The sequence below is a fragment of the Balaenoptera borealis genome (assembly GCF_965194805.1).
Source record: "Balaenoptera borealis genome assembly, chromosome: 7".
Lineage (NCBI taxonomy): Eukaryota > Metazoa > Chordata > Mammalia > Artiodactyla > Balaenopteridae > Balaenoptera > Balaenoptera borealis.
The window spans coordinates 95,805,120-95,825,614 of record NC_138864.1 but is presented as its reverse complement, the minus strand read 5'-3'; the positions used below and the strand labels follow the sequence as shown (position 1 = coordinate 95,825,614).

General features: G+C 34.1%; 1 pseudogene across 1 annotated transcript in view; it reads right to left on the bottom strand.

Annotated features, from left to right (window-relative positions):
* Positions 1-13,713, bottom strand: part of LOC309632644 (anaphase-promoting complex subunit 10 pseudogene) — a 49,715-nt pseudogene extending 36,002 nt beyond the window's left edge. Inside the window, exon 1 of the transcript in view lies at positions 13,632-13,713. The product of the transcript in view is annotated as an anaphase-promoting complex subunit 10 pseudogene (transcript). The remainder of the gene's footprint in view (positions 1-13,631) is intronic.
* Between the last annotated feature and the right edge of the window lie 6,782 nt (positions 13,714-20,495).

The window sequence follows — 20,495 nt, the reverse complement described above, 5'->3', positions numbered from 1 at the left end:
TAACTTATAATGGAATACAGTCTGCAAAAAACTGAATCACTGTGCTGTATACCTAAAACTAACACAGTATTGTAAATCAATTAAAGTTTTAAAAAGTATACAGAGAAATAAAAAGAAATGACCTAGGAGTTTGGCTTAGCTTTCTGCAAGCTGCAGTACTCAGACCAAAATAGTTAGAAAGAGGTACATTTTACATTCATGCTTATTCTTTTGGGAGAAAGTATTTCTCCTCTCTCCTTCAGTGAGATATTTTAATGATTCACATTCATTCATTAAAAAATGTTTTACTGAATGCCAGTAAATATGAGGCAATGTTCTAGGACGGGGGGATACATCAATAAAAGAGATAAAAAAAAAACTCCTGTCTGCAACGTTGACCAAAAAATAATTCAGAAGTCTTCAAGTAAGAAAATTGTTTATTTGGAGTCTTAAGAGTTAGAATTTGGAAGACAGGTTTGTTCTTCCCCAGAAAGAGAGTTCTGGGGAGAAGGAGTCAGGGGCTTAAAAAGGCAAAAGCTATGAGGTTGTGCTCTGACACAAGAAAAGAAATATTTGTCTTAAGGGATGATTATCATGAGTTATTTTAGATTAAGTGTTCCATAAGTATCTTGAGTTTCTGGCAGATGTTCTGGATGCTCTCTTTAAGTACAGTAAGTAGTGAAAAGGTCAGATCCCATCCAGGCTGAGACATGCATAAGTTACACTTCATCATTGGCCTCCCAACTCCATTTTAGAGAGCTCTCTTAGCAATACTGACTCCTTTTGATTTTCCTTTCACATCAGAAAATATACCAACTTGTAGCAACATGCTGTTCTTAAATTTGAGTCGTTGGTTTTCCATCTCCCTTTTAGAAGTGCTAATGCCATGCCCCTCTTATCTCAAACAGAACTGGAGATCATCATGCCTGAAACAGGCAGCACAGATTCTTATTTGGGTTCTAGAAGCCATAATGTCAATACTAGGTAACGAATCCAGCAAGTTTTTTCTTTCTGCAAGTATTGGGTTGGCCAAAAAGTTCGTTCAGGTTTTCCGTAAGAGATTATGGAAAAACCTGAATGAACTTTTTGGCCACCCCAATACTATGTTGGAGAAGGACTGCATTGTCAATCTGTTCAGTGTGTTACTGTGTTGCACAAGTCCCTAAACAACATTCACAGATTGGCAGTGGTTTATGAATTTATATTTTCCTTCAGAGGTTAATTTAGCTGGCAGAGTTAAAGACATTTGAGACTAATTTTGCATAATTTTTGTTTTCTTATAGCATATTGAGCAGAAAGTTTCAGTGAAGCAGAGTAAAAATGTTAACAAACATATTACGTACGTTGGTTTCCCGTTATTCATTTATATTACATATACATGAAAGAAGCACATTCTGCCCTATTGTACTAGCTGGCTTAGAATTTAGTTACTTATTTACTTGTTTTTCTCACTTTATATGATTAATAATTTTTATAAACTAGCTATTCTGGGACATCTTAATTATTATTAATATAATAACACATTTTATTTAATACATGTGTATTTTTGAAACACACTCTGTCCCATTATGTACATAAGCCCTTGTTGCGTTATTATTTCACCTATGGCTTCTCATAGTTTCCACACATGGTGCTGCCAATTTTACACTTCTTATAATGTTTAAACTTTTGATTCAATAAATAAGAATTCAAAAACATTAAAAGTAACTGGTTAAGCATATAAAAAACTCTTTCAAACATACGTATATACTGTATTATGGTCCAAATAGATGGCTCATATGGTTCAAGGCAGAGAAGATAAATGTTTTATGATGTCACTACCTGCCAGTCATATTATAAAGTTTATAAATTAATTGGATTTTCTTGACATAACAACTGGGTGTTTGCTTATTTATTACCTGGAACAATTACATAACAATAAAAGTTGAACTCTAAATATATGTATAAATTGGTAGTAATGGTAGGAGGTAAAAATAATACAAAAACAATAGGTCCTTATATATGTAGAATGCTTTGTCATCCATACAATTTTTTCTATCATGTTCTTATAGAAATGCTTTCTGATTGTTAAGATTGGAGTCTTTAATCACAAACTTATCTCTGTGGAGGGTGGAACATTTTGAAACCTAGCTCTCCCCAGGAATGAAGACAATATGAAGCTGTTTATAAAAACTTAGTACTTTTTGGCATCCATTTGACCATCTCCCTTTGTAACCAAAAAACTAGAAGACGGAATTTCCATCATTCCGTATAATTTACTTCTTCACAGTTATAGTAAACTACCCATAATTCACTTTATGGTATGGGTTGAATTCTTTTATTTTTTTCTCTACCAAGAATTTCAGACATTATTAAAGAGAAGTATCTGAATCAAATGGATCAAAATAACATTACCATAAAAATTGTAATGCCAAGAAAAAAACAGTGAACAACCCCCCTCACAAAATGGCACTTTTCTAATATGACATATTTTTCATAAGCAAATGTAAAGAACAGCCAAGATCCGTGTTTGCAAGATGGATTTGAATATGAAGTTTTGAATCAACATTTGAAAATGATAGTTGAAATAGAAGTCCTCATTTCTGAACTGAAAGGTTTTCTTTTTTTGAACCATTATTCTCATCATATTAAAGTTTGGAAAATTGAGAACCAGAAAATTAGAATATAATAGTGAAGGAGTTGCATGCATAACTAACATATAAAGGCAGGAAAAATATCTGAAAAGAAGAATGAGGGAAAGTGTTAGAATAGTGAAGATAAATGCATGACAGCAAGTAAGAAGTTGTGAAAACATGATTGCACCCTCTCTTCCATCTCCTCATAGTCCCTGTGTAAAAGATCCTTTCAAAATTTTATTTTCAGATCTTTTCCATCTATTTCCTTCTTATTTAACATCTGATTAACAACATGTGGGAACATAAATGCCTCTACATGTATCCTTTAGCAGAAGGTTGAAAAATTATGGATGTAGAATATAGAATACAGATGGTCCCTGAGTTAACCATGGTTCGACTTATGATTTTTTGACTTGATGATGGTGTGAAAGCAATACAAAATCAGTAGCAACAGTTCTTCAGATTTTGAATTTGGATCTTTTCTCGGGCTAGTGGAATGTGGTATGATACAAGATATTCAAACTTTATTATAAAATAGGCATTGTTAGATGATTTTGCCCATCTGTAGGCTAACTTACTTGTTCTGAGCATGTTAAAGGTAGGCTAAGCTAAGCTATGATGTTTGGTAGGTTAGGTGTATTAAATGCATTTGGGACTTAACAGTATTTTCGAGTTAGGATGGGTTTATTGGGATGTAACTTCATTGTAAGTCAAGGAAGATCTGTATACTTTTAAAGAAGGATTCAGGAATTCAGTTGTTTGTAGTTAGTTCATATCACATTTGTACCACTGAATCTCATATGATTTTGCAAAACTAATAGCTGCTTACATAGACTGGACACATAGTCAAGGAGTAAAAATATCTAAAGTGAATGTATTGAATCAATGTAAATATCCCAAGTTACACTGATTCATTTCTTTCCCTATTTTAAGTAACAGTATTCGTTACAATGCCTTAATATTTATGTCAAGATGCAAGACACATGATTGAGGTGTATACATAATATTCACTGCACATTATTTCTTATACTATGAGAAGCCTGCTGCAAAATTGAAATTCAAGTGTTTCTGTATATATATCCATTCATAAAAATTAAGATACTCTCAGTATAAGCCACATTATATTCCCAATGAAAGTTTATACTACTTACAATAAAATTTGACAAAAAGATTTAAGTCTACCAAAAACATGAATGCTGTTGTTTTCAAGAAGGTGTGAGTGGCTGGGAGCCAGCTGTAGCAGTTCATGCCAGGAAATCTGTACGCCAGAGCCTTATAGAGAATGATTAGTTAACATCATTTTAATGATGAATTAATGAGCAGTAAAAGCATTCTAATTCCAATATGTACAAAACCTTCTACTTGAAGATACAGGACCAGGGAGAACAGATCCATGACCTTTGTGATACTGGCAAAGGTTGGGTTCACTACAGTTAACGTCCAATCTGTCTTTCAAGGTTAACTACACATGCCATGCTGGGAAATGAAACAATTACTAACGAATTTTATAGGTATATTCTGTCAAATTTAAAAGGCAATCAGAAGGCTAAATGAAAATTATGCCTGAGGAAAGCATATAAAAGGAGAGAAACTAGGAAGGTGTGTGTAGGTACATCTATGTGTGTGTGTATTTACTGAAAAAGACACCTTCAGAAAAAGGCAGCATAAACTTTTAAAGTACACAAATGAAAACCCTTACATGGAATGAAGGGAATACCAGCTTATGGGAATGGAAGTGTATTCAGGAAGGACAGCATCTAATCATCTGGGCAACACTAGCACAGCAAGGGTAGATGATTCATTATTCTGTAATTAACTTTTAATTAACTTTACTCTGCTTTACTTATTTTAGAAAATTAAATAAACTTCATTTTATTGCTCATGCTAAACCAATGAGCAGAAGCTAGAGTTCTGCTCTAATTAAAATAAGCAGTTGAGCAAAATTGTGTGTAAAGCATAATGAAGAACTGTTTCTGTCCAGTTGATATATTTCATATGTTCTGAAACACTTTGATAGGTTTTTCAAGAATTCTATTAGTTAGACACTGAAGTCTTATAAAAATATGTGATTTAAGATATAATATTATAGGCCAGTCTTCAGTATGGGACACATAATTAATTTAAACTTGTTAAGTAACATTTCGAATTTGATGATTGAGAGACAGAAAGAGAGAGAGGAGAGAAGAAGGAAGAAGGGAGGGAGAGGGAAATAATTTGAAATTACGCTATTTCATCAGTCATTAAAGCTGTATATATGTATATGTGTAGTATTCATATATAAGTAGGAGCCTAGGAGCCAAAAGGAGAAGTCATAGAGTTAATATAGTAATATTACATATTTTGCATCTGTTTTTTAGAGTCTAGCTGTTTTATTCATATTTAAACATTTGCTACATGTTTTGATGTTAAACCTAAGACAGTGAAATTCAATAATCAAGTGATGTTCTAATAGTTCTAATCATGTGCTACAAAAGAATATTTGACAGAAGAATAAATTACATTTAATTTGGCAAACTTGACCTTTAATGTTCTTAACATAAAAGTGAAATAAGTTTACTTGAACACCTAAATTATGAAGATATTTTCTGTTTTGTTTATAACTCCTAACGTACATAAAAACATCTACATAACTCTAATGTATCATTTATTGAAATCCTTTATTTCACCAATTAAGAACTTCTGCGTTCCTTGCTGACAGTCACCTGCATCTCCATTCCATAATAGTAACCCAGTGACCACTCAATTCTGATTTCAGATTCTAAATTCTATAATTTGGAATTTCTGAAATCTTCTTTCCGACTATCAGCTCTGATTTCCGCCTTCTCTAATTTTTAATTTCTTCTGAATCTACTTTTTCCTTATCATGTGCTCTTATTAAATATTGTGTTCTCTAAGGACATCATCTCTTTCTGGTTGCATTACTTTTCTACCCAGCCTTTAAACGTAGTCAACCTTATCAACAGTATAAACACTAGCATCCTAGAGATTCCTTGCCCTATCAAAAACTCCTAGATAACCAGTCTCCACTTTCTCCACCTGCAAAGCATTGAGCATTGCAAAGTAATATGTATAGGAAACTAGGGAAGTGAAAACGAACCAGGCCAAATAGCTGGATTGGATCAAAATCATCTTTAGCTGGAACTTTCTCATGCTCTTAAATCTACTTAGTTCAGCTCTTGATATATAGAAGATGATTAGAAAATCTTTAATTTTCTTTTTTGTCTGTTTGTGTTAAAGTGGGTGAATTAATGAATTTGGTCCACAGCAAATTCCTTTCATTTAATGCCAGCTAAGCACTTCTTTATTCTCAATAATCCCTTTATTCATCTCTGACTACACCCTTTGCCAAGGGAGCAGCAAACCTCTTGTTACTCTTGGAAGCATCTCTCTTAAAACTAAAAAACTTTGGAGCTTTAGATAAGGCAGTAGGAGGTTCACTCGTAAGAGGAAAGGATAGAGGAAGCAGGTAAAATCTGAAGTTTGAGCAATGAAAAAACCAAATGATTGAAAGCAGTCTGAAATCAACAAACAATGGATTTTTCATTATTTAATCAGAGAATTAATGTTTAGTGCTTTTTAAGAAAAGGAAATATGTAATTTTTATTGGGTTTTCCTTTTTCTCGGGTGGAAAAGTATTACATATAGAAAGAAATATGTTTGTTTTCAGGGATCTCTTTATTATTTAATTACTGTTATTATTTAACATTTTCTTTAGGAGAGGGTCTGAACCTGTATAATTAAAGCAATTATAAAGAGTATGCTATGTATAGCTCTCTCTGTGTGGGTCAAAAAAATCTAGGTAAATCTACGATCATAAACTCCAGCTATCAGCACTTAACTGCATTGCTCTTTATCAAATGCAAGAACATAGCCAACAGCTGGAAATTATTGGGTGTCAGAGTATAGTAGAATAGTTGGTTATAATATAGGCTAAATTTTTTCATTTATTTAAACTGTTTTAAAGTTTTGGTATAGCTTCTTAGGATGAGACTTAGAGAATCTTATTTAACAGAAAGATTGGCAGCTAACATTTCACACATCGTGAACAAGTGCATCTTCTGATCCTGTGAGTGTCACTGTTTTCCATTCTTCCCTTTGTCATTTCTGATTTATTCTCTGTACTCATAGGTACATCATTTTCAGGCCTTTTCTAAACTTTATGTATTGTCCTTGATTTTTATTTCTAAATGCAAAGTCCTCCTACTGTTGCAAAGTATTTCTTAATATAAGGCTGAAATATTTTTTCTTTAGTTTCAGATCAGTGCTCCTTGTCCTTCCATCTTCTGATGCTTTGAATTATCACATTCTTTTCATTTATACAGATAGTACTTGTAAGGTATTTATAGACTGTGATCAAATCCCCTTCAATCTTCTCCTCTCTTGACTCTATAAATGTCTGTGACCCTATATCTCATCCAACACACTACTTGTATCATCTTTTGCCCTTCTTTTTTTATTATTAATTTTTCATTAACCCTCTCAATTCTTTTACAACTTATCCATTGGCGGGATAAATAGACATACAGTAACTCATTTATTTTCATCATAGATTAAGTAGATTTAATACTTGAAAAGAAGGTATTGTCAATGTGTCAAGTTATATACTCATTATATAGACTGTAGTTACTCTTCAATTATTATATATTCAATTTTTTCTGGATTATAGTGTTTATGGCTCCTCCTTCAACTTCTACATATTACTTCCCTGAAAGAGCCTCAATTCTCTGATTCACTAGAAATACCTATGTTGACTCTGGAAAGAGTGTTATATTCTCAATAGTTTGTTGATTACAGCTGCAGAAACTTGGTCTTGAGCTTGTATTAATTTATCATAAACAAGTAATTTCAAATGTGACTATTACTTCTGAAGTCTCTAACTTTGTACATTTTCTAGGAGTTTTTCTAAATAAATAACAATGCTAATTATCTCTGCCTTTTCTATGTTGGTGTGGGTGTATATATGCTTAGATATGTGTTTTGCGAAAGTAGCTATAGGTGTTCTATTATACATGCATATTCATAAAAAGATGCTGTAGTGTTCTACTGAATTTTTTTTATTTATTTTTTATTTTTTTAAACATCTTTATTGGAGTATAATTGCTTTACAATGGTGTGTTAGTTTCTACTGAATTTTTAAATGTATTTGATAGTAGAGATCTTGAAGAATTCAATAGGAATATGTATTTGGCTCACTGATAAAAGTGAACCCAAATACAATGATTAAAAATTACATAAAGACCCCTGACTAAAGAATTGTGAAAAAAATAATAATTAGGGAAGCAGGGTGTATATGTATGTATGTGTGTGCGTGTGTGTGTGTCTTGAGGTGGGGAGATTGTACATGTTTGTAATCTGGGGGGTGATTAGTCCTCAGAAGTCCATAGAGTATTTCCGGAAGGAGTTCACCACAAAGAGGTGACTCACTTAAGGGAACCTAATTGTATGTATGTATGTATGAATGATATATTCATTCATTCATTTATTTTCTGTCGAAGTTTGGGAAATAAATGAAGGGATAGAATATAAAGAGGTGGTATTTAACTGGAAATTTTTTTAAAAACCCGATTCATTTTCTTGCTGACTCGGGGGGTAGGAGCAAACATTTTTTTGACATGGCCCTAAAGTTCTCCATGACAAAAATAAGTATATAAACTAAACATAAGTGGAAGACAGCCCAGACCAGTCTCCCAGGAGTCAGTGTCACCTAAGGTTAGAGAATAATGTATAAAGAAAAAAATAATTCTAGAAATGCTTTCTCAGGAAAATAGACATGCAAAAAAGCTTTTTTTTTTTCCATATTTGTTTTTCTTGAACCAAAGGAGCCAGCCTTTGTAATATTGCTACAGGCAATTGCAATCCTAAGGCAAAAGGATCTACGCAAACAATTCATTTTCTCTCACTGCCCCTATCGTGAAATACCAAATGTGTGCACTCCCCTCCAGTCTTATACATTATTGTCTGTTTTATCCTCTTAGAACTCTCCTCACAAGACCAATGCACAAACTCCCATTCCTTTCCCTATGGAATTAGAAATTCCTTCAGTGGGCATCATCTGAGAAATTTTCTCTGTTGTTGGTTGTGAAGCCTTTCCCTCAGTTTCTGTTCTGAACCTGAATGATACCGTTTTATTCACCATGATCATGCTTGGATCCAGATACATTTTGCCGTTGCTTTGCCAGCTTGCAGGTCTTTTAGCAAGTTCAGCTTGGGTTCACAAACTTGGGTGCATAATCTCAGGGCAAAATACCTACCATCCTTTGCACTGGACATACGCCTTCATATGTGCATCACTTATCCCAACTACAGCCTCATAACAAACCAAATAAAACAATATAATCTACTACTAATAATAACAATAATCAAATATTCATTGTTAAAATAGTAACATTTTCCTTTGTAACACCCACATAATTCTGACATAAATGTTATTTTTATCTCTCATAAGTTCATATGTATAGAAACAAAATATTAATTTGCTCTAGTTCCATTTTGCATGTTAATGAAGGACTGGTAAACATCTTATTAACACTTTTTTACATTAGATGTTTATTTTAAGCCATCCTTCAGCTCTCAATATTCTTCAGATTTTCGTAATTATATATAGGTACCAGTTTTTCGAGACATTTTTGCAAGAGGACTTCGGCCGGGTTTAGTCAGGCAAGGGACTGCGGCTTGAGTCTGAGATCATGAAACTGGGGATAAAAGTTTCTGAGATTGCTGTAAATGAGGAATTAGCCAAGGGTCCAGAAGACCCCAGGTCAAAGAGGCAACTAAACAATGTGGACTCTCAGTTCTTGGCAGCAAGCTGACAAGCCAGCAACCATAAAATCAAAGCAGAGGCCAGGAAACCCGTGATATCTTTGATTTTGACAGGTCAAAAATCTGGGAATTGTGATGTCAAAGGAAGGCGCAGGATCAGTAATTTCAGCATGATCCAAGTATGTAACATGCCATGACTGAAATGTCTGATTTTGCAAGAGAACAGCCCTAATAAACGGAGTGAACAAACGAGATTGTGTCTGGCCTCTTTCTGCTTAGCACAAGAAGCAGGAAGTGACAGGTCCCTAATATAACATGGTATTATGGACAGAAATGTTCTCTGAGGGACCCTAAGTAATCATTCAACACACATTTATTGAGCTCCTAGGTGCCACGGACAGTTCTGGGCATTGGGAAGACAACTACAATTAAGATATATAGTACTTATCCTTCCACTTGTAGTCTAGGAAATCATAGGTAAATAAGTAATTACACAGTAATGTAATACATTCTATGATGTGAAGACATACCAGGGCTCTGGTCATACATAAAGGGGCATCAATTTTTAAAGTCATGGAAAGTTTCTAGGAAGCTAAATTGACACTTCAAACATAAGAGAGAGGAAGAGTTTTAGGCAGAGGAAAAGCATGTGCAAAAATGTTAAGAAATGAGAAAAAACATAGAGCATTAATAGATATACAAGCAGTAATATGCCTGAAAGAAGCACTGGGGCTCTGGAGGAAGTATTGGAGACCCATAGGGTATTAAAAAATGAAAGGACACTACAGATTCTGTGATCTGTACCTTAGAGATGTGAAGCAGTTGAAGTACCTGACTAGACACTTGGAACCAGGTAAAGGGGTAAGGGCTTATACAGTTCTGAACTTCCAAAAGCGGCCACCCTTCAAAATTTCCCACTAGAATATGCCTTAACAAATATGTACGTATACTAGCTTTCCTCTTTATGTCTTTTTTTTAAAAAAACCTCTGAGTAACTCGTAATATACTAGGCTTAAGTCATTCTTTCTCTTTGTGCTAACTCAGTGTCTAAAGCTGGTCACCCCCCCAAAACCTGTTTTTCCTCCGTGGTGTTGATTTTGACATCAAATTTATTTATAATTTCCTACCTTGTGGCCTTGCTTTTAATTTAGTGAGGCCTCAAATATATGTATCACAATATTCCTATTTAAATTTGTGCTCTTATACTTTTATTTATGTCATGATTTTGTAAATATTCTAATACTTCAGTTTAAAACTTTTTGTTGAGTACCTATTATGTGTGATAAGCACCTAAAGGTGACTGAGACAGTCCTTGCCATCATGAAGCTCATAGTCTTTTGGGAGGATATACATGTAAATAGAGAATTGAAAATATAGCTCAGTTCATACTAAAGCAGATGTATGGATCAAGAGATAGAGAGGCACAAAAGGTGAACAAAGAACTCTACCAGAGGCAAAGGCAGCTTCAGGTAATATTCGACTTGTATCTGGAAGAATAAAAAGGAGCATACAAGGCTGAGAAATCATCAAGTATAAAAGCCAGAAGAATCATGCATGGAGTAGGCAGGCTCCAAGAAAAGTGACAGAGAACTTCACTCTGGCTTGCAATTAGAGTTGATGAAGTTGAGTAATATTCTGAAATGAGACTGGACAGAGGTTGGGAATAAATTATGGAAGTCACAGCTAAGTTATAGAATTTGAATTTTTCCTCTTGGTAACAGGGATCAAACAAATATCTTAACTAGGCAATAGTTTTCTTATCTTTTAGTTGAAGAAAATAACTCTGACAGCATTGTAGATGGTTGTTTGACCTGGAGAAAAATTGATGGCAATGAATCTTGTTATCCCAGAAGTTCAAGTTAATGACAAAAGATGATGAGTGTTGAGAAAGGAAGGTGGAATTCAAGAGATGTTTTTGAGCTACAATGGGTGAAACACCTGAATTGAACAGCAGTAGTGAACCTGGAGAGAAATGATCGGATTCTAGAGATACAGAAAATGAAGTTGACAAATCTTGAAGATTTTTCAGATATGGATGTAGAGACAGGAGGAGTCAAGGCTTACTTCCATGTTTCTGGTTTGCACAACTGAAAGGATGAAGATGCCATACACTGAGATGGAGGAGGTGGGCCATGATGTGTGGGTTACTTTAGACCTGTTCCGCCTAAAGTTTCTTTTGAGACATGGAGGTAGCGATACCAGTAGGTAGAGGCTATACTGACCTGTAGCTCAGGGAGGAAGCCTAGGCTAGAGATGTGTCACTACAGATGAAAACTGAGGCCAGAGTAGCGTATCAGGATACCTTGGAAAAGCATGGGTGAGCAGATAACAGAGTCTAGGACAGATCTCTGAGAAATCTGAACATTTAAATTCTGAATGGTGAGCCAAAGGAGATGCTTTACTTTAAGTAAAACAAACAAACAGAAATTATGACATCATGGAAGCTAAGGAAATGTATCAAGAAGAAGGGAATAATCAATAGTATTGAGTCAAATTGAGAGACCAAGAAATTGAGAGGACAGAAACTTAACATAAAAGTCATTGATGACTAAGCCAAAGTTAGTTTTCAAAACAGTTTTGGAGGGAAGTCAGATTGGAGTGTTCTAAGGAAAGTTTGGGTAGGGAGGATAATAGAGTGAGGGTAGATAATACACTCAAAATTTTTGACTGTGAAGGAGAGAAGGAAGGACAGTAGCTGGGGTGAGAAGTGGGGTTGAGTTATTTGTTTTAGAATGGACAAAATTAGGGTATACTGATGGGGGAAATTGTAGATGGAGAGTGAAGTGACAATTGGCTATCCTTGCTTTTGTCTTTACACAAAATATTCTTCCCAATTTAGAGATGTCCTATAGTAAAACAAAATGACGTTGAATTTTAGAGGCCTGAAAGTCACAAAGTTTGGGAAGTAGGAGTATAAGTAGGTAGTTCATTGAAGGAAAATAAATTAATTCTGGGGCCTGAACCTGTAAAAGGAAAGGGGAAACCCATGCATTTGCTCATCTTTTTCATCTTGAAATGTGAAAAAGTAACTGAATAATAATCTTAACTGTCTCCTCTTTAGTTCTATAATCCACATATGGATAAAATAGGATTCACTCAGCAGGTTGCAAGCTTGTGCCTCTAAACATATTTAGTTGAGCAAGAAGGCACAAAATGGAACCATATGTGTTTTCTTTTAAGGTAATCTGCTTCAGTAGTATTGTCAGCACTTCTGAGAGCCTCTTCCATATGCATCTTGCCATACTTTTTATAAATACTCTATGTTGAGTCATTTTGATGTCATCTATTAAACCTTCCTTGCAAATATTTATTCATTGTTTTACAGGATTTATGAAAATAATAGCCTCTGTAATAAGATATATTGTAAGAATGTTAAATCACAAACAGATCCAGCAAAGATATTGTATTTCAAACATTCAGTACCACTTAGGAACAGCCATTTAAAAAGATAAGCCTTGTATCAAGGTTTGATGGTCAATAAACACAGGTGAGTTTCAGACAAAAATGAGATTCCTAAAATAATTATCCTTTGGGAAAAATCTCATGTTTCTTGTCCATGGAATCCAAATCCTAGGGCTATTATTAATAACACCCAGAGCTACTTTACTTTCTTTGCTTTATAATGACACTTTAAAACAGCATTCATGGATTTTCTTGGCAATATTGACCTTGATGTGGCATTTAACATTTGCAAAGCAATCCTCTGACATGTTTCTGTTAACATTGAGAAATCTATTTATGTTGGACCACTACACATATATTCAATGTGGTGCATTTTCAGTGGTCTGTGCTTTGAGTTTATAAGCTCTATTTAAACTAGAACCTTGTTCCCCACAATCAGAATCACCTCCACTGCACCTCTCTCTCCCCACTAAGTCCACTAGGTCCTTCACACGTGCTCTGTGCATGGAGCCCATTCAGTAAATGCTCTTTACATTTACAGCCATATCAATTGGAGAAAAATAGTTTAAACAAATGAAATGAACAAATGACAAAGTTTTGCACACTGTAAGTTTTTGTAACTAATTCATTAGCATTCTACAACACTTTTTTTCCTAACACAAATGAAAGATTGCCATACAAATCTATTGAATTGAAATGCTGTACTACTCACTTCTGTCTCAGAATTTTTTTCTCAGACTTACTGCCTGGTTTCCAAAGAGATTACATCTTGATTTTGTACCCATAGAATTTTCCCTTAGTCAGTTGCGCTGCAGCCAGATATCCTGGTTAGTTTATTCCCTTTCACATGCTGCTCTGTCAAAACTGTTCACTTACATTTTCCGCAGATCACTACTAGCCACGAACAACATTGCTCTGCAGAAAAGCTGCTGTCCATGCTCTCTACACTAGCTGCCATTATGCCTAGCACTTCCTTTCTTACTCTGGGACATGTCACTCATGTGTTTTAGCAATGCCAACTGTCCCTTATATCTAGTACTCTATCTCTCCATCGGGGACACTTTACAAGTATTCTATATTCATTTTACTTGGCACTTTCTTCTATCTAGCAAATACCATTAATTCATTCACTCCTTCTGGCTTCTCTCACCAAGTACAGTATTCCCTATCCCAGGAATAAAATTTTGTAACATATTTCTCTTTTTCCCTTGTGACAATATTTTTATTCAGCCATTTCTTTTATTTTTGCAGGCTGCATCTCTATCTTCTGTCAGGAGCCTTTTCAAAAACAACATGTATATATGTCTTAAAGTGTATCTCATTATCTGTTTTTTCTTTGTGGACCAGAACAACTGAGGCTATGTGTACTCTAAAAATAGGTAGTGAAGAGCTATCACTGGAATATTGCATTTTTTTCTATGCAAATGTGTATTTCTTCTTTTGTGGAGGAACATGGGATATTATACACATAGTAAAGATAATCCCCTGTAATAAAAGCTATAATGTTAGAAAGTGAGTAACATTCATAGCTTTAATCTATGGCAATGAGTTTCATCAGTTAGGGTGTCAGAGAACATAAGCAGTTAAGATTCCTGGAGGCAAAATGTACCCAATTAAGGTGATTTACCACATTCCAAAATGACTTGACAAGTACACTTAACTCTACAAAACGATATCTGTTCTTATGTCTGTCATGGGTTAGAAAATTATGAGAATTCAAGATGTCATCATCATCACCATCGTCATCACAATAATCAAAAGCATCTATTAAGTGTATTTCTATGATGGATCTGCTACTAGAACCTTTTAGATATATAACTCATACCATCAAAGAAGCTGTAATCTGCTGTAGTGATATTATAAACCTATATTGAACACACGCATACATTAAGTAAATGAATGCCCAGATTGAATAATACTTTGCTGTTTTATTAAGTCCAAGATGTTTGTTGTAAGATAAATAAGTTGCTGATGATTTAGATCAGGGGTCTGAAAAACTCTGTAAAGCTAGACAGTAAATATTTTTGGCTCTGTGGCAACTACTCAACTCTGATGTTATAGCACAAAATTAGCCATAGAAATTCATAAATGAATGACCATGAATGTGTTCCTATAAAATTTTATTTACAAAAGTAGGCAGTAGGCTATATTTGACCCACAGACCATAGTTTGCTGACCTCTGATTAAATGGTGGAAGAAACTGTCATATCTGTAAAGTCTTATTTCTTTATAAAAAGTAAAACTAGAATAGATTTTTACACGTAAAGGGATAATGATATGAGCCATCATTATCAGAGCCATCGCTGGGCATTTAAGAGAGAAAAGAAAATTTTTAGAGGCTAAAGATAATGAGAAATGACAAATCCAGGGAGGTAAACCAGTACTAAAGCCTGTGACTGCTGTGGAATATTTCCCAATCTCCAGCAGCCTACAGCTTTGATTTGAATGACTCATGTGTGGAGGACTGAAAGCAAAGACTGGAATCTCTGTGAGATAGGAAGTCAGACTTTAAATCTCTATGAAAGTCTATAACTCTGAGAGAGAACCAGTGGTTGATCTTAAAATTTAAAATAACATTCTGTATATCTATCAATTGATTGGTACATGGGCTTGGATTTTTAATTTATCTTTGGATCATCAAAAAAAGTATAAGCTCAACATTTAATTAAAAGTGGTTTTATGTTAATTGTACCCCTAGGCATCTAGAATGAGCAAAAAACCCAGACACATCAAATTTTCTCACACATAAAATTACAAGGAATATGAACTAAGACTAGGGGAAAAAATCATAAAACACATACAGAAACAAGCTACCATGAGTTAGATTTAGTAGAACCAATAATAGTAATGTCAGACCAGCAAAACCTACAGATACTGGAATTATCATATATAAATATAAAATTAGTAAATGTTTAAAGAAATAAAAGAGAATAACAGGTGTGACTAAAGAGCAAGACATTATCAGAGTTATCAAGGCAGTATTGTAAAAGAAAGCCATAGAAATACAAATATAAAATCGTAAATTAGAAACTGATTGGGACAGCTAAACAGCACATTAGTCACAAGTGAAGAGAGAATTAGTAAACTGGAAGATAGAACTAGAGAAATTGTCCAGAAATCAACACAAAGAAACAATGAAATAGAAAATACAAAAAGACATTCTAAAAGATATGAAGTGTAGGAACAGAAGTTCTAAGATGTATGTAATTTGAGTTCCATAGAGAATAGAATGAATGAGAGAAAGGCAATATTGAATGAGGTAATTAATGGCTATGAAATTACAGTATTTGAAGCCCAACTAATCATAAGAAATATAAATCAAAAGCCACCCCAATCATGATTTACTATAATTAAAATGAATATTGATTGAAAGCAAAGACAAATTACAAAGGAGCAACGATTAGACTGATATCTGACATTGAAGTAGATGTGCAATGGAAGCCAGAAGGCTGTGGAATAATATCTTTAAAATTCTGAGAAAATCTAATTTTGAGCACAGACTTGTATAGCCTGTAAAATTACTTTTCAAGAAAAAGCGTTAAGTAAAGACTGTTTTTAGATAGGGAAAATTGAGAGAACTTACTATCAACAGATCTCTCTAAAGAACTAGAGGATGAACTTCATGAAGAAGTTAAAAATCATTAAGAAGGAAAGACAGAGTGACAGAAGAATGGTAATCAGAGAAAATAGCAAGTATAAGGTTAAATAAAGCTTGATGGTATAGAACAATACTAACAATATCTAATTTGTAAAAATTAAATGTTAGAATTAAAATATTGGATAAAAATATAAGTATGGAGATAAAACACTCTAAAGGCCTATAATGTTTGGAAAGAGGGAATAGATAGACCTTAACTTTGGACATGTAAAGCTAAATATACATGCTAACATTTTTGGGATAATCACAAATAGAACAGAGGTAGAGTATGTAGTTTCCAAACTAATGGAATGGAAATATGTGGGGACTAGGGAGGGGACAAACAAGCAAGCAAATAATGATAAAAAATATTCTATGTCAAATTTTAAAAAAAAGCAGGAAAGGAGAAAAATGATATAGAAAAAGAGAGCATTAGAAAGCCCAAAATAATTAGGGTGGAAACAATTTCAAATTTCTTAATTATTATATTTATTATATTATTATATAACATATAATGTTATATATTATATGTTATACATATTGTATTATTATAATAAATATAAGTGGACTAGATTCTGAAATTAAAAGACAAAACTGTCAGAATAAATCAAAAGATACCAACTGTATTAGTAATAACCAAAAGAATAACTAACCAGTAGTTACTAATACTAACTAATGCTAAGCAAAAGAAAGTGTCCTATATTGTTATCCCACAAAGTAGACTTTAGGGTAAAGGACATTGCAAGCAATAAAGAGAAGCAATAATTAATGATAAAAGATTCAATTTCCCAGGAACATATAACAATTCAAAATTTTTATACTGTTAATAATATGGCTTCAAAATATAAAATGAGAAAAACTGAAATACTTCAAGGAACATAGCTTTTAAATGCCATCTATTATATTTGTTAAAAGGAATCTGATAAGTTTTATGAGGTCTTCACTAACATTAAGAAACTCATGAAAAAATCAACTGTGATTGATCTTTTAAAAGCAAATGGATAACCTACTATAGAATTTCTGAATGGAGAGGCAGCTTAAAGATAAGCTAGCAAAATCACTGTTTTTAAGGATAAAGAAACTGAGGTCCCAACAGGTTTGGTAATCCACCAAAGGCCAGACAACATATACTGGCAAAGCTAGCACTAGAAGCGAATTAACTGACTTCCAGACCCCTTAAGTAGTACTTGCATACAGCCCTATTCTCAATTGCATTTCTCTTGTAACATAAGCTTTGGTTTTATTATTTTTGTTTTCTGTGCTTTTTTCCCTCTTACCTTATTTGGTATAGAGAAGTAGATTTGTCCTAAGATAAAAAATGGAAGGCAAGGAAAGGCATGGGTGTAGACATGTGGGATTTCAGATAGGATGAAAAGAAGTTTCAGATAGGATGAAAAGTAGATGGAAGTACACAAGTGAGAGCAAAACTCACTTGGAAGAACATACGGAATTACAATTCTGGTACAGAATCCTTTCCCTTACAAGTTATAGGTAACACCCATTCCAGTCCTGGAAAGAAATACTCTGGATTCTTCTGGGAATCATGTCTGCCTGGAAAGAATCTGGACTATATCAAAAGTCTGGAGAATCCCATACTCTCCTTTGCCATTCACATGATGTGATGAAGTTTATAGGACTGCGGTGGAAAATGATGTTAACAGTAATAGAAGTAGAGTTCCAACAAACGTCACATACATGAACAAATAAAAGTCTGTGGGCAGTTTTATTCTGCTAGAATTCTTCTATCACAAAATTCTTAAACCCCAACCTTATTTTGTTCACAGACTTTTATCATAATGTTACTCCCTACTCATTGCATTCTGCCAACAATGTCTTTTGTTTATCCTCATTGTGATGCCCAAGCCTCAACTCCTTTTATGCTTCTAGTTTGAGTTAAATACTTCTGATTTAATTTTCTTCTCTCTCCATTGCCCTATTGCCAATCACTTTAACTGTCATCTTAATTTTCCAAAAGTACTCTTATCTATGGCAGTATGTAGCTGGGCTCCTGATAGCATTAGAGAAAATCACAGGGCCACTATAGATAAGCCCCAATATAATACAAAACTGCTAACTTCATCTGCATCTTCAGGAAACTTTCTTTAAAGATACCTAGATTTCTCATTTTCTTTAACAACTACCTCAAACATTTAGCACTGTCCTTAAATTTGTTACAATACCTCTGTTGCTTTTCTCAGCATATTATCTTGAAACTATGACCATCATAGGAGAAAAATGGAGAACAAGTCTTCAATTTACCATTACTCCCTGATTTGCTAACATTCATTCAAGTCCCAATTATGAATGCCTCCAATGTGCCAGGCACTTTGTCTCCTTTCTACTGTCTTAGATAAACCTTTAGCTCATATTAATACAAGATAAACCTTTTTCTTTGCCTTCGCTTTTGATTCTGTGCCTACACACACCAAGAATCTTTCTTTTCAAGAAGTTTTAAAAAGAAATTGTTTTGTTTTGTATTTTCAACATTCCTTTCCATTTACTTTCACTTTGTCCTACACACATTTCTAAGTCCCTTACGTGTTAAACATTCACTTTCCTTAGGTCCAGATGCCCTTGGTCAGTCACTGCCATTGTGCTCCCCAGGCCTTCAAAACATCTTAAAAGGATGGTCTCTGCTTTAAGCTTCTATTTTTTACTCTCTGTTGATTATTAGACCCTTTGAAATCTGGCTTCCTTTTGACTTCTTCCCAAAAAATCACTCTGGAAAATGATTACAAAAAAACCCCAAACTCCAGTGACTATTTTTAGTTTTCATTTGACTTGATCTTCCTTGGTCTTTAATGTTATTTGCTGCTTTCTCCTTCTTAAATATGATTTTTCCCTTGGTCACCGTGACATTATTTTCTCCTTTTTTTCCCCCCAAAAGCCCCTTCCAGTGCTTCTTTGGTCCTCTTCTCCCTCAGTTGAAATTACCAGTAATGAATGTTCAGACTTCTTCTTTCCTTACTCTATATGCTCTTCCTTTGACAGGTGAACCTACTATGACTCCTGGCTCACATGAATTGAGATTGGACATTCATTCAGATGAATTAGTAGTAATCTCATTCTCTCTTGATTTAGCTATACAATAGCACTTTAATGATCGCTCTGCTTCTAGTTATTTTTACATTTGATCCTTTCTCCATCATAGCCAGGTATATTTTTTAATATAAACTCTAATCATCACACTGTTACCCCTGACATCTTTATTTAACTCCCTACTTCTTGTAGGAATTTTAAAAATTCCCTCCTTAACACAGCATGCAAAGCCCTCTATGATCTGGCCCCAACTAAACATTCTAAGCTTTTCTCTAAGATTCTATACCATATGTATTATACTTGGAGCTGCACAAAACCCCTTATTAGTCTCCAAACATGCTATTTTCTTTCATGCTTCCATAATTTTGGTGTTGCTCTCTCAATGTATAGAAAGCCTTTTTTGTTGGTTTTTATGAAATTCTCTGCCTGCTAGACTACTGTTCACCCTTCAAGGACTAGTGTGTATGTTATTTCCTCATTGAAGTCCTTCTAGGCTCCCTCAGGCAGGGTTAATATTCTCTTCCTTAATGTAGCCATGACACTTCATTCTCTCTATTATAGCCTTTCCACATTATATTAGAATGCTTTGCTAACTGCTTCCCTTCCCCAGTGGACTGTGTGCTCCTCGAGGACAAGGAAATCAAAGCAGAGCGAAGTGCCTGGAACATAGTAAGTACTAGATAATTTGGTATTGGCTGAATAAATTATCTGCTCTGACAACTGATGACTTGCTAGTATTGATGAATGCCTGAGAGTCTCCAGAAAAGAAGTTTATATCTCACATCAGCTGAAGTAGTTGTCTCTGTAAAAAAAAGGGGGCAAATATTTAGAACTTTCTTACATATAAAACAACATATAATTAAAAGCCAACTCTTTTCATCCTTTTGACTTTACTGTTTTTACAATTCTGTCTTTGATGTAGGATCCACTTCTTCCTTTGAACTCAACATTCAATCAGTCACTACCAATTAGACTGTCATTTAAAAAAATCACCTTCTCAAATATGCTTTAGATTCATCCTTGTTATTACTACCTGAATTTAGACATATCACACTTGGATTGTT